The following is a 14348-nucleotide window of genomic DNA, read 5'->3' as shown; positions in this document are numbered from 1 at the left end:
TGACCATAGATAAGAATACTACAATCCTTTACTATAATCTTTTACTGACTGCTCTATTAGAGTATATCGATCTTTTGTGAATTTTTTTTATGGAAGAAAAAGGGAAGGAAGTTTCCCCCATCCCCTAGATGGGCCACTGATTATAAGGTTTGGTCAGAATGATGATTATCATGACTGAACACTGACTGTTCTGGGGTCCCCTCTGGAGCCTGTTGTCTGGAGGCTGAATAGGAGATGTTGTACAAGTTATGCTGATGCCTATAGCTAGCATATCAAGCTAGCTAGCTTTACTCTGCAAAGCCTGTGACATATAGCTACATGTACAAGGGAAGCCCCATGATCTCTCATTACCTAAAAGATGGATTGATTGCTACTGTCATGTGAGTGGAGGCCCTATTAGCTCTTGTGTAGATGAGGGTAACTAGCTATACAATGGATTATAGAGGGCCTATGGCTATAGTGGGCTACTGTTAAAAGATCGTGATGGTGTATAGAAACATTCGCCACTGAGAGCAGTGTAATCTGCTACACTTAATGGCTTCGATTAGTGGAACAATTAACGCTTGGAGGCCACAAAAGGCAGGCCATTCAGCTTAACAGATGAACTTTGGGAAATTGGATTTGGCGAAATCCAATTTTCCAAAACTACAAAGCATAAAACTTTAGCGTTTGGAGCGCGCAGCGCGCCAAGTGCTAAAGTTTTATGCTTTGTAAGTATAAATAATAGGATGCATATATGGTGGAAAGATACCTGCATAAAACTCTATCCTTTGATTCTTTCTATGTGGTAATAATTGAATGATGGAAAGGTACCCTCATCCACATGACAAGCACTTTTCCCTATACTCTGTATATATGTACTATGTGTATTGGGCCACTATATATTATACACTGTCGACTACACTGTATATTACTGTACAGATTACTGTATAGTAAATAAACAGTATACATACAGTAATAGTTAGACATTGAAACACAGAGTTCTACGGAATTTAGAAACCCGAAAGGTCATGAGTTGTGGTGCATGAGCAAAACGAGGGTGCTACTACAGGGCCTAAGGGTTCCTAAATTCCATGGAACCCTGTGTTTCAATGTCTAACTACCTGTAATTTAGACTGCAGCTTCTTGTTGTACCTTCACTACTGCTTGTTGTACCTTCACAGCTGCTTTTTACATGAGAAAGGTAGTATTAACAACTCCCTGTAACTTGTTACGCATGTTACTGCACTTGCTATCCAGTTAAACGCCCATGCTTTGCTAATGTTACAGGCACGTAATTGCCTGTTTTCTATTGCCCCAGAGACAGGGATCTATTTAGACATGAATAAGGGATCTACAGAATTTAGATACCTGTAAGTAGCCAATGAAATTCGAGTATTTTTCACTTTCCTGTGGTCTAAGCTGTAGTTAACCATAATTACTAAATAATGTAAGGTTATGTTACATTATAGTCTCAATTACATGCATCCCTATTTGTAGTTGTATCAACACTTGCTTTAAAGATAATATTCTCTTCATGCTATCAGTACGTATGTGGATAAATACAAAATACTGTGTAGCACTGATCATAAAAATAAAAAATAAAAAAATCTTATAACTGTGATGTACTGTGTGTAGCTACACGTACATATGAATCATAGAGTCTAACCTTGAATTAGCTGTTCTCAAAAAAAATCTGAAGTAAATCCTCAAACTCCGCTGGATTTGATAGACACATTGCTAATTATTTGAATATTAAAAACCAAATCTATTATTAACAGCATGTTGTGATCTGCTCAAAGAAAACCTGCACTATTCTCAGAAGTTCTTTTATTTCTTGCATATTTGTCTAGGGGGTACCCTGATTAAGTTTCAGAAATAACAATCATACACCCATACATGTAATTACTCATTCTAATTATTTATTATTATAGGTGGAAGTGATCTTGAAAAAGATAAATCTACAGCTTTGCAAAGGTATGTATACACATCTACAGGTTTTACATTAATATATGTATACAACAATTCACCTACAATATATTTCCTTAACACTAGTTTCTAGTGAAGACTCTCTGTTAGGGATGTTAGGATACAACATATACTGTATGGTCAGTAGTCTGGAAGAGTGAAGTTTGTGTAGAGAAATATTAGAAATTCTAGACAGCATATGACTGTGTGCTGTGATTATCATATTTTGTATGGAAAAACCAATTCGATCATATGGTATATAGATAGTAGTGATCATGAAGTTTGTACTGTATTTTACTTGCCAAAGGTATTCATTATAAACAGCCAAGCAGCCTTACATTACTCATGATGATTCAACAGTTCGGGTACAGTACATTCAAGCCCAAACATGCCTTGAATGGGGAGTTTGTAAAATGCGGAATATGGAATAACGGAATAGCGGAATAACAGATAAGCATATTTTCAAATAATTATATGCTCTGTAGCTAGTAATTATATTTTGTTTACCTTTTAATACAATGTAGCTTCGGCATGCCATGGCAATGGATAAACAACAGCTGGGCAAGCATTAAATAGGACAAGCACACACCCAATCATCATAGAACAATCTACTTTTGCTAAATTTACTTTCCTACACTCCTGATTCAAACTTGAGTAGTTTTGAAATCCATTTTATAGGCAAACACAACACTGGACTCTACTAGCTAATTCAATAAGATGACTCTCAATAAATTCGGTCAGATGCATGATCGTGTGAGGATAGTCTCGCCTGCCAGACGGTTTGTGTGGGGGCAGCAAATAAACCGTCTGGTCACTGTTGCACACTTTCCGTGAACTCACTGGAATGCAATTAGATTATGTCATGGTATTGTTTTGCACCAAGGATGATGTAGTAAACATTTCAACCACCTCTGAGGCAGACTTAGATGAAAATCATACTGGTAATGTCCTGGTGACATATTTGAAACATCGCTGAACATCTTCCTTGACAATTCCGCCATTTCTCAAATCCATAGCAACCATAATCATTCCTATACCAATGCTTTTAAGAGCTCTGTATAGGAAAACAAAAATCATAAATCCATGGCATTGTTAAACTTTCAAAAAAGCATTTTGTACTCTAGATTCAGTTTTTTATTACAAAATAATTGGTGTTTGTTTTGTCACAGAGTCCGTGAAGCAATCTGATTGGCTCTGCCAACATTCCGGCAGTGGTCACAGAATTTGTGCAACAGTGACCAGACAGTTTATTTGCTGCCCCCTCACAAACCGTCTGGCATGCGAGGCTATTGAGGCCATGCAGCTAATTTGTCGTAAGAATAGAACTAGGTCTTAGTTTTGTAGCAATATCAACTAAGGAGTATATAGATAAACAAGTTTAGCAAATATGTCCTATTTAGTGCCCGCCCAGCGGTTGTTTATAGCTAAACAAGTATAATTATTATGCAGCATATAGCTATTTGTATATAGTGTAGGCTAATAGCCCACATCACTCACGCCAGTACGACTAATCTCCCAAGCCGATGAAGGCTGATAGCCTTGCCGTGCTGAGTGGTCAATCACCACAGCCAGTACGAGTTCTACCATTGGATTGCTTGTGTAGGCACACCTAAATGCTTTGTTGATGGGTGGGAGAAGGTAATATTGCTGTTACGTTTGTTAATGTAAATGGACAAGTCCTGGAGATATCACAGAAATACTTCACCATTTGTCACAATAGAATCAGTTATGGATTTTGATCAAACCTGCTAAAATACACGATGAACGTCTACTATACCAAATTATGGTAAACTATGCATGAGTTATTTTGTTAAACTAGTTTATGTGCATTCAGGCTGCTAATAATTCATGCAATGCGTGTTATGAGTCCAGATAGTCTTTGGTGAAGCTGCACGACTAGAAAGTTCCATAAATCATTTAAAGCATTTCCTTACTTGTACTATATAAAAAATAAAGTACTCGGCGCTTGGCCACGATGCTAATAAAGCGCTCGGCTTCGCTTTGTGCTTTATTAGCTTCTTGGCCGCATGCCTCATGCTTTATTTTTTAATATAGCACTCGTAGAAATGCTTCAATGTATATATAACAAACTCACCAATGTAACGTGCTTTTAGGGTTCCAACAAGTGCGTGTCCTTTGTGCCTTGTCTTTCCTTTCATCTTCATTCAGGCTGGTCTTTGTCCTTCTTCATGCAATGAAACCATATTGAGGCATTAATTTTCCCTATCAATATTTTCCTCGAGCAGCATAATGCAAACTTATTTAAGTGCTTACACTCAGTAGATACCTGTAACAACACAATACATTCAAGACAATACCTACTGCGTTAAAGCAATCTTGGTTGATTAATAATGATCAAGCACTGAGACCACACCTACAGTAATAATAATCTATTTACTCGGTGGTGATGACACACCCCATTATTATTGGATTCATAAGGGAAAATATGAAATAGAGATGCACTCCTGGTACAGTAGATGAAAGTTTGACTCTAGATATTTTAATACAGCAGTCACCCTAACAGAACAGTCACACATGTATAGATGCGTGCTGTCACAAAAAAACAAACCAAACCAATATATTAATTACGAAACAGGGATCCAAGCAATAAAAATTTGTGAAACAAGAGATGAATGATGGTATTACAGTGTAGCTCAGTGGAAAAATCCCCAATTATCTCTCATTCATGATAATCCCTATACCGGAAAGAACAGAATCATTGTTATAACATGCCATTGTAAGGATCTTCCCACCAGCTATGCTGTAATACCATCAGTTACCTCTTGTTTCATTACTTTCATCACTTGGATCCCTATTTCATTTTTATTAATAATTTGTATTAGTAATAGCATGGGTAGCAGTGAAATTTGGGATAAATACCACAAGTGTTGCATTGAAAAAGGGTAAAATTTCACGAGGCCAAGCCAAGTGAAATTTCCATTTTCAATGCAACAAGAGTGGTATTTATCCCAAATTTCACTGATATACCCATGCTATTCCCAGTTAATACCATACTTGCTGCATGTACGCATGCTGTGCATTAGCGTTGCTATGTACGCAATTTGTCGCTATGTACTAAACGCATGTCAACACTAATTGGCGCTACATTGTTAACATAAATTCTAGCCAATGAAATTGCAATTACAACTTTTTCACTGCTACCGGTGAAATACAGGATAAATTTCACTGCTACTATTGAGACTTTTGTATGGGCAGTGAAACAGGTATGGTATTAGTATGTATTATATATATATATATATATATATATATATATATATATATTATGATGCCCCACCTCATGACCAAACCTTACCCACAGGCTTATCATTGCTATCTAATCTACAGTCTACACTTATAATCCAGTGACCATGAATGTGTGGGCTAGCCCCTATACTGAACTGTTTCACTTGGTTTCAGTTACTGTCCACACCCCTTCAATTAAACAAGACGAAAACAAGCTTTAATACAATATGTAAACAACCTTTATTTATTGCATGAACACTTATTTCTGTAGCTCAAATCATGTTTGCTATATTGGACAGACACACAGACACATGGGTTGTGTCAGGCCAATTTTAGGAAACCAGGCACACTCCCAGAGCCAGCCTTCTAAGTTTTCTTGTGGCGTATAATTAGTTTACACATCATGTACTGTATGACAATACCTGTATGACAGTACTTATTAGGACCTATTCATCTTAATAAGCCTTAGGGTACTTGCTTTATTTCATATTGCATATTTTAAAGTCCAACAGGAAAATTTGCAAAGGATGCACAAACAGAGATCCAGCATGATACAGTTACTAGAGTTGTCCCACACCATACAGTACCAAGTGGAGAAGAATATGCTTTATCTACTAAAAAGGCTACAATGAGATCACTCAATGAACCACCTCTAGAGTATTCATATGTAACATTGGATACGAAAAAGGTAACAGTACACCATACATATAATCTGTAATGAAGTATTTGTATGCTCTGAACACATATGTACTGTACGTATGTATGTACGTACAGTACTAGCGTTGTGTAAATTTTGTATTATTAACATGCTAACTTGAGCATGTACAAGCATACCACGACACATTACTGCATGCTTTCCTACACAAACCGCCCTTCCACCGCACCAAGCTCTATAACATTACGGCATGCGACCACAACATATTACAACAACACATCACTTTACAGACCAGTTATACAGACATACATACATATACATACAACTCTTTGGGAGAGGTAGGGCAACTGAGGTATGATACACTAGCTCAAATAGGCAATGAGTATGTGTTATCACTGTCACGGCAAACTTTACATAATACATCCAGTATTACTTATGTCAAGCCAGCAGCAGCAACATTCAGCAACCACATTGCAAACATACAATTGTAACAAGGATTAGCACATTCAGTTGTGACACATTAAATTTAATGACAGTCGGCATTTTGTGATAACACACACACAGCCTTGGACTAGGCAGCTGTTGACTTTAATTATTCAGCAATTTGCGCCCAATTTCCCCCAAAGTAATTGTAAACATGCAGTTACACAAAAATTGACAAAAAATATACAGTAACATAAGTACATAAATGTATATGATGCAAGCACAGATATAACAGATCAACTAATATGGTAACTACCATTACGGAGTATGTATCTGCAACTTGTATATTATTATAGTGAATATATGCAACAACATATCAACCAATACTATACAGTGAGACAATATCATTGCTTGTAGTGCAAAATCGCATATATGTCAATAACTATCAATAATACCAAATGACAATGTACGAAAGGCATAGAGTAACTTATGTGTACAAGCCAAGTAATAACGAACAATGAAGGGTAACTATGAGATGAGTAATGTGTGTTATTGTTGTTATACAGTTACATAATACTCAGTCACAATGAAACGATGAGTGTTCATACATAACAGTTGTTAATCATGCCAGAACAACAGCCACAACGAGCACTACATTCACTGTGCAAGCAATTGGTAACAGTAATATCTATCACACTAAATATTGGTCTCAAACAGATGAAACGTTCATATGCAACAGACTAGCAAAACATCGATCATACCAAGCGTGATATTCATACACAACAAATGCTACATTAGTACACTGTAGCCACAAAACATTCTCGACAGACATCTTCTGTAATGCCAAGCCCATAAATTGTGAACACACAGCAACAACACAGGTCATAGCAAGCACAACAGGTGTACACAACAAGTGTCAGGTGGAACAAACTCAACATTCATATGCCGCAGACATACATATGTAGCAAACATTGATCGCAATGAACACTGATTGCAGCAAACATTGATCACAACAAATGCAACATTCATACAAAACAGACATTCATACACAACAATCACTGATCACAACAAATATCGGTCGCAACAAATATTGGTCGCTACAAACTGAACATTCATACACAACAGCCATTCAAAGCAGAAAGCATTGATCGCAACACACTGAACATTCATTCACAATGGACATTCATACCCAGCAAACATCGGTCGCAACAAATGCAACATTCGTACACAACAGACATTCTTACACAACGAACACTAATCACAACTCGCAACAAATATCGGTCGCAACAAACTCAACAGTCATACACAACAGACATTCATACGCAGCGGACATTGATCGCAACAAACGCAACATTCATACACAACAGACATTCATACACAACAAACACTGATAGCAACAAATATCGGTCGCAACAAATATCGGTCGCAACAAATATCGGTCGCAACAAATATCGGTCGCAACAAACTCAACATTCATACACAACATACATTCATACGCAGCAAACATTGATCACAGCAAAAATGCAACATTCATACACAACAGACATTCATACACAACAAACACTGATAGCAACAAATATCGGTCGCAACAAATATCGGTCGCAACAAACTCAACATTCATACACAACATACATTCATACGCAGCAAACATTGATCACAGCAAAAATGCAACATTCATACACAACAGACATTCATACACAACAAACACTGATAGCAACAAATATCGGTCGCAACAAATATCGGTCGCAACAAACTCAACATTCATACACAACAGACATTCATACGCAACAAACATTGATCACAGCAAAAATGCAACATTCATACACAACAGACATTCATACACAACAAACACTGATAGCAACAATTGTCGGTCGCAACAAATATCGGTCGCAACAAACTCAACATTCATACACAACAGACATTCATACGCAACAAACATTGATCACAGCAAAAATGCAACATTCATACACAACAGACATTCATACTCAACAAACACTGATCGCAACAAATATCGGTCGCAACAAGTATCGGTCGCAACAAACTGCATTCATACACAACATTCATACAACAACAGACATTCATACGCAGCAAACATTGATCGCAACAAACTGAACAATCATTCACAACAGAGATTCATACACTGCAAACATTGAGCGCAACAAACTGAACATTCACTCACAGCAGGCATTCATACGCAGCAACATCGAGCGCAACAAACGCAACATCCATACACTACAGACATTCACACGCAACAAATGCAGCGATCATACACAACAGACATTCATACACAGCAAACAACAATGGCTGCAGCAAGCACAACATGCATGCATACACAACTAATGCATTAATACAACACAAGTATGTACATTCACAACAGTCATGTTTTGCAACACAGATACCACAAACTATGAATGGCCATGACAATGTGTACAGGCACACCATAACAGATGAATAATAACCTCAATGATAACACAAACAGTTTTGATGTATAGCCTAATGGCATGGCCAGTAATTTCTGCATCCCACCTCGATTGCAAGGAGAAAAAAAATGCTAAATAAGGTCAGTAAAGTTTGAATAGGTACTTTGCGGTAGCAGTTCTGTTAAACACCGAACAGCGATGTAGCAGATAGTGGAATGGCAGTACTCTGAAGGGTAATGAAATATAATATTTATAATTTTTGATTGACAAGTGTTGAACTCTACATTTCAACAATCTCTGTAGTGATGCAACAATTGCTTCACCATCTGTAGTATTGATGGGAACAATAAATGTGCATGTGGATGTCACTCCTTGAATGCGGTAAGGGCTTCTAAATGTGCAATCCAGGTTAAACTTGGGAGGCAGTTATAATGTGACTGTGGCACAATGAGAAATTATAGAATAGATGTCGTAATGGACTCCCTAACATATGCGTATACTTTAGGTGACAAGCAACTATAATTATGATAAATTGGCATCATGGCAGTGAAAGTTATACATGTACCATGGTATGTGATCCAATGGGTAGGGAACAATGTTGACTGTAGATATGCATATTAATTGTTAGTTATTAATGAACAATGGTGAAGAATGTAGAGTGTGCAACATAAGTATTATTACAAGTGGAATTGAGTAAAACAGCACTGGTTAACTGCTCACCATCATGTAAAATCTCACTGGGCTCCTCATAAGATGGAAAGTTTATGTATTATATTGTAATCACTTATGGTAGATTGATGAAAACAGGTGAAGACCAATTCCCACTGTCACCTCCCAGGCCAGAACGGGAGTAGTGAGTATTGTACGTGTCATGCTGAAGGCGGCACTAGGGGGGTCAGTGTTATGTTCAAGCTCTCAGAATGATGGATACAAAGTGCAGCTATATGGAGCTGTATGCAAGAAGGGAAGAGTGATAAAGAAAAAGTCAATGCTGGATTGGAATAGTGACAGCAGTGACGAGTCAGTCCTTTGCTGCTAAGTTTCAAGTTCCAGTGGTAACGTTAACATATAAGTTTAACAAGCTACATAAATAGCATTTTAGTTGCCAGTTAAATATATGCATGCACTTTCATTTTGCAAATATGTTACAAGTAGCCAACAGATATGGGTTCTCATATCACCTTGTATGGGACCTTGTGCTTGGGAAAACCTATAACTATGCCCCTGCTGGAGTGAATCAGATAAAGGAGAACCTATACCGGTAACTTAAAGCAAAGCACAAACACTATGAGTGATGATAGTTGTGAATAGGACAGTGAAAAACAAAATCTGGGCAAAATGACGTACAATAATATATTAGAATAACTTTCCAACAGTTTTGTCAATACAGTCAGCATTTATGGTGAAAATGCATTAGGCTATGGGGGTTAATTTACCTTAAAGTGGTAAGACCTGGTTGTAGAGGTTTTGCTTTTTGGAAACAGCCCGATTTTGCTGCAAAATTTCCCTTCCTTATCATATGTAATTAAACTGGTGTCCAACCATGCCTATCATCACATTGGCATCATTACACACTTTGTTATACACCACTGTGTTCTTTAAGCATTTAACTACCTTGTACAAATTGTTAGTAGGCAGCTAACAACTGCTGGGCAGCATCGAAACCGGTTCAGTGTCTAAAGCAAAGTGTGGCTTTAAACATGCCCACAACCTTTGTAATGACTGGCCAGCATGGCTCCACACATCCATACAAGCAGTCTCACAAGTGGGCGTTGCTCATGAAATAAGCTGGCCAGCTATAAGACTATCAAACTGTGGCTGATATTATAATCCTTGAGTAGTGGGCGTGGCTCCATGAAAACAACAGGTACAGTGTTGTGCATATCTGCTGGCTGCTACGCACGCGGTGTCAAATGGGCGTGGCTTCACGTATGTCTAGCTATAGATGATACGGGGACAGGGCTCATGAAGGAGCAGGGCTGCAGCATTATGAAACATTAGATTATGAACCAGTGGCGGATCCAGGATGGGGCATTTGGGGCAAATGCCCCCCCCCCCCCCCCCCCCCTCCCCCCTTCAAGAAATTGCATACAAGATCGAGATACTCTAATAGAGCAGTCAATCACTCTAATAAAGCAGTCACAATGTTCATGAAGTAGTGTAGCTTACCTATGAAGCTACAAATAGGATTTTATTTTGCATAACAGATGTGATATAGTTGGTAAGGATAACTAGCTATTATTGCTGTGACCTTTTTTTTTTTTTTTTTTTTGGTCTTCAACTGGTTTTCAGCAAGTTTTTTTGGTCTTCAACTGTTTTTCAGAAAGGTGCCCCCCCTCTTTCGAAACTCTGGATCCGCCCCTGTGAACATACATTTTTTTTTGCATGAGTAGCCTGTTGAAATGGCATGTCACTCTAAGCATTGGATGCCATTAATTTTTGCGAAACCTGGAGTTCTTGATGTAACAGTAACATTGTTACAGAATAATGCGTTATTGTGGTAGGCTACTTACCTTAATTGATTTGTGTGTTACTATGTGGGAGATGTAGTAGAAGACTAAAGAGTGGTAATTAGTACGGTTTCTCGGTTACGACAAGGGCGACGCACAGGCGACCTTAACCGCGATGGGCTTGTTTTAGGTTAGAAGGTGAAACACTGCTATCAAGTAGCATTGAGCAAATCAGCAACTGCGAGCAATTGTATGGGCTGGAATCCATGCCTGCCTAACAAACTCGATGCAGTCGATCTCAGGCCGCCCGCGAACATCCCGCACACGTGATTGCTCGAATACGTGAGCTATTTCAACCGCCAACTCTATTCGCTATCGCGTCTCACGCGCGACCAAGCAATCCGAAATCAACTGCAGTCCATGCAGTCTTTGGGAGGCCGCCTACACACGTGAACGTAGGTCGCATGGAACTCCCGCTGTTGGCCATGCTTCATCCGCGCCACAATCTTACCGAATAGCGTTTCGTGAGCCTTAATTCCGTCGAACATAATCTACCACCTAGCTACTAACGAAGACACAGTACAGTGTAACTTAGCTGGTTTCACGCTGCAGCTATCCGGCAGGTCTGTGGATCAGTCCCATGTGCACAGGGATCATCACTCAAATTTTGATATCGTTAACTTGACAAGCTTAGATCTTCTGCTGCCTGAGGAATATTCGAGGATCATTGACCCTGGTAAAGCACCAAACAATCATAACGTGACAGTAATAATAATGATGAGCAAAGCCTGACCTGTTACTATATTAGGATTGTGGAACTTAATTATGATGTGCACTTATGCAACCAGGTGACAGATGGTCACCCATGATGTTACATGTTGACAACTCACCCAATGGAAGCTAGCCTGTTAACTTTTGTTTGTTGCTAGGGCAACAAACTACATTAAAAATATTTACTTTTACAGTTTTACACAAATTGCTATATGGACAAGGGTACACCACCAAAAATGATATGTATAATTATATCAAACCTTCTCAAGAAGGACCCACACACCCACTTCACTCATACATAACCTTTCGTATTTACTGTTTATCCAACGTACCCTAATTATATAGCTTCCTATTAAGACTAACTACAAGGAATGCTGAGTAATCTGTTTACAAGACTGTTTTGTAACAAACCTCGGGAGGGGAGATGGAAAGGGCAAACAAATTTTTAGAATAAAAGCAAGGGCTGGCCTTTAACCTGGTCCAGATCCTTCATTAAAAAACAGAATGTGTGCATGTGCAGTGATATGAGATACCCTGCTAGTGACTTGGATCCACTGAGCCTATCTGGTCCATAGTAGACCACCACACAGATGGTCAGGGACAACAAGAACATAGCAAGGAATTTTTCAAAAATGGCTTCCAGATTTCATAGTGAGTCACAGATGTAGCTGAGTTAATGTACTACAGTTTTCTTCTTTGTGGTTACAGTTTTACCCTTGTTCTCCCTTTATTTACTTCAGAGGGAACGGTTTTTGTCTTTTTGTATCATTGTGCTAACAAACTTTGATAGTTTGATGTTTCTGTCGCAAATCTACAAGTTCAAAATTCAAAGTGAGTTCCCAGAACCCTGGGTAATACCCTCCCTGTTTCTCTGGACAAACTAGGATGCTGCTATTAGCCAAACCACCAACAAGTGCTACGTTTACAAGGCCCACAGCAAGGATATCAGCAGCACAAGTCTGCACACATTCAATGCAGACTTGGGTTCAACACTGCACCATGCATTCTGTGGGAGTTTATAGAGCTTTTCCAATGTATTCTCAAACTATATGTAAAACAAGGAGTAACTGCACCATACTGAGCTAAGGTGTGCCCACATAGCTAAATCAAACTATGCAGATTACCATTACAGAACAGCTTGATCTTCATACAGTTGTTTTGCTATAATCAGTCTAACTCCCATTTCATTTTTATTGCATTCCATCAGTAGTTGTTGATATTCATAACATTTTCTTGTTGTATTTAAATGACTTTCAAAGCTCTACAGTGCAGTTGTAGAAACAAACTTGCGATTGACTGCATTCCTACTATTGGCAGTAATGTATGTCATATTTAAACACTATGTGATTAGTGGTGCTAAATGGTATGAGTTATTCATGGGATATGTCTACTTGTAGTTTGCAAGGTCTACACAAAAGTGACTCGTTAGCCTTGGCTGGAAAGGCTTCCATTAACATGTCACAATTATCCATGCCACCAAGAGGTGATGTATTACCATAGGAGCCCTTTATTTTATTATATTTTATTTTCAATTTATGTCAACAGACATTGGTTACACAAAAGGCACAAAAGCCTGTACAGAGTGCAACCCCGAGAGCCCATAAGTGCCACAATACTTGGCACTCATGAGCTGCTGATTACCAGGACCACCATGTGAAGGCTGTCAGTATGGGCCTACATGCATACACATGTAAATGCAAGCATACGTACGTTCAATTTTGTTGAACGTTAAATATATTATTAATTTGTAAATGTTTAATTGTCTTATCTTTTTTCTACTATATTCAAGCGCATTGAAGGCATTCCAGACATACAATATGTTGAATCTACTAAAGCAGCAGAAGCTAAAGATACTCATTATTCTGATGAATTAAGGGATGAACCTGGAGTAAGTAGTATCAACAGATATGTACATACGTATGTATATCTTTAATGTGTTACTGCTATTCTTGTTAAGATGAGAAAGTAAAAGTACTGTAAGAACCAATTACAATACCACACTGTGGAGCATATATCATTATTGTGATTATGTTGCCACAAGTGATATCATACTATATGCAGATCATAAAGCACAAGGCACACAGTTGAGATACTAATAAAGAATGAGGTGAAGTTGAGTACTTTATTGGTGTCAAGACCATGTGCTGAGTACTTTATTCATATAACTTAAACAATGCAATGCTTTAAATTATTTAAGGAACGTTCTAGTGGATTGAAACTTGGTATATACGTAAAGCGTGGTAACATGGCGGCATACATATACTGGTTGTTCACTCACATGGGTAACAGTAAAAGTCCAGTAGTCCGGTAGTCCATAAGTATGAAAAGTCCATATCTCTGAAACTGTGTATAAATAACCTTAAGAACATTAAAAAATTTTATTATCAACTACCCTAATAGAACAGTCACTACTCTAATAGAGCAGTCATTTCCGTAATT

This window comes from Dysidea avara, chromosome 1 (assembly GCF_963678975.1).
Source record: "Dysidea avara chromosome 1, odDysAvar1.4, whole genome shotgun sequence".
Classification (NCBI taxonomy): Eukaryota; Metazoa; Porifera; class Demospongiae; order Dictyoceratida; family Dysideidae; genus Dysidea; species Dysidea avara.
This window is presented reverse-complemented; position numbering follows the sequence as displayed.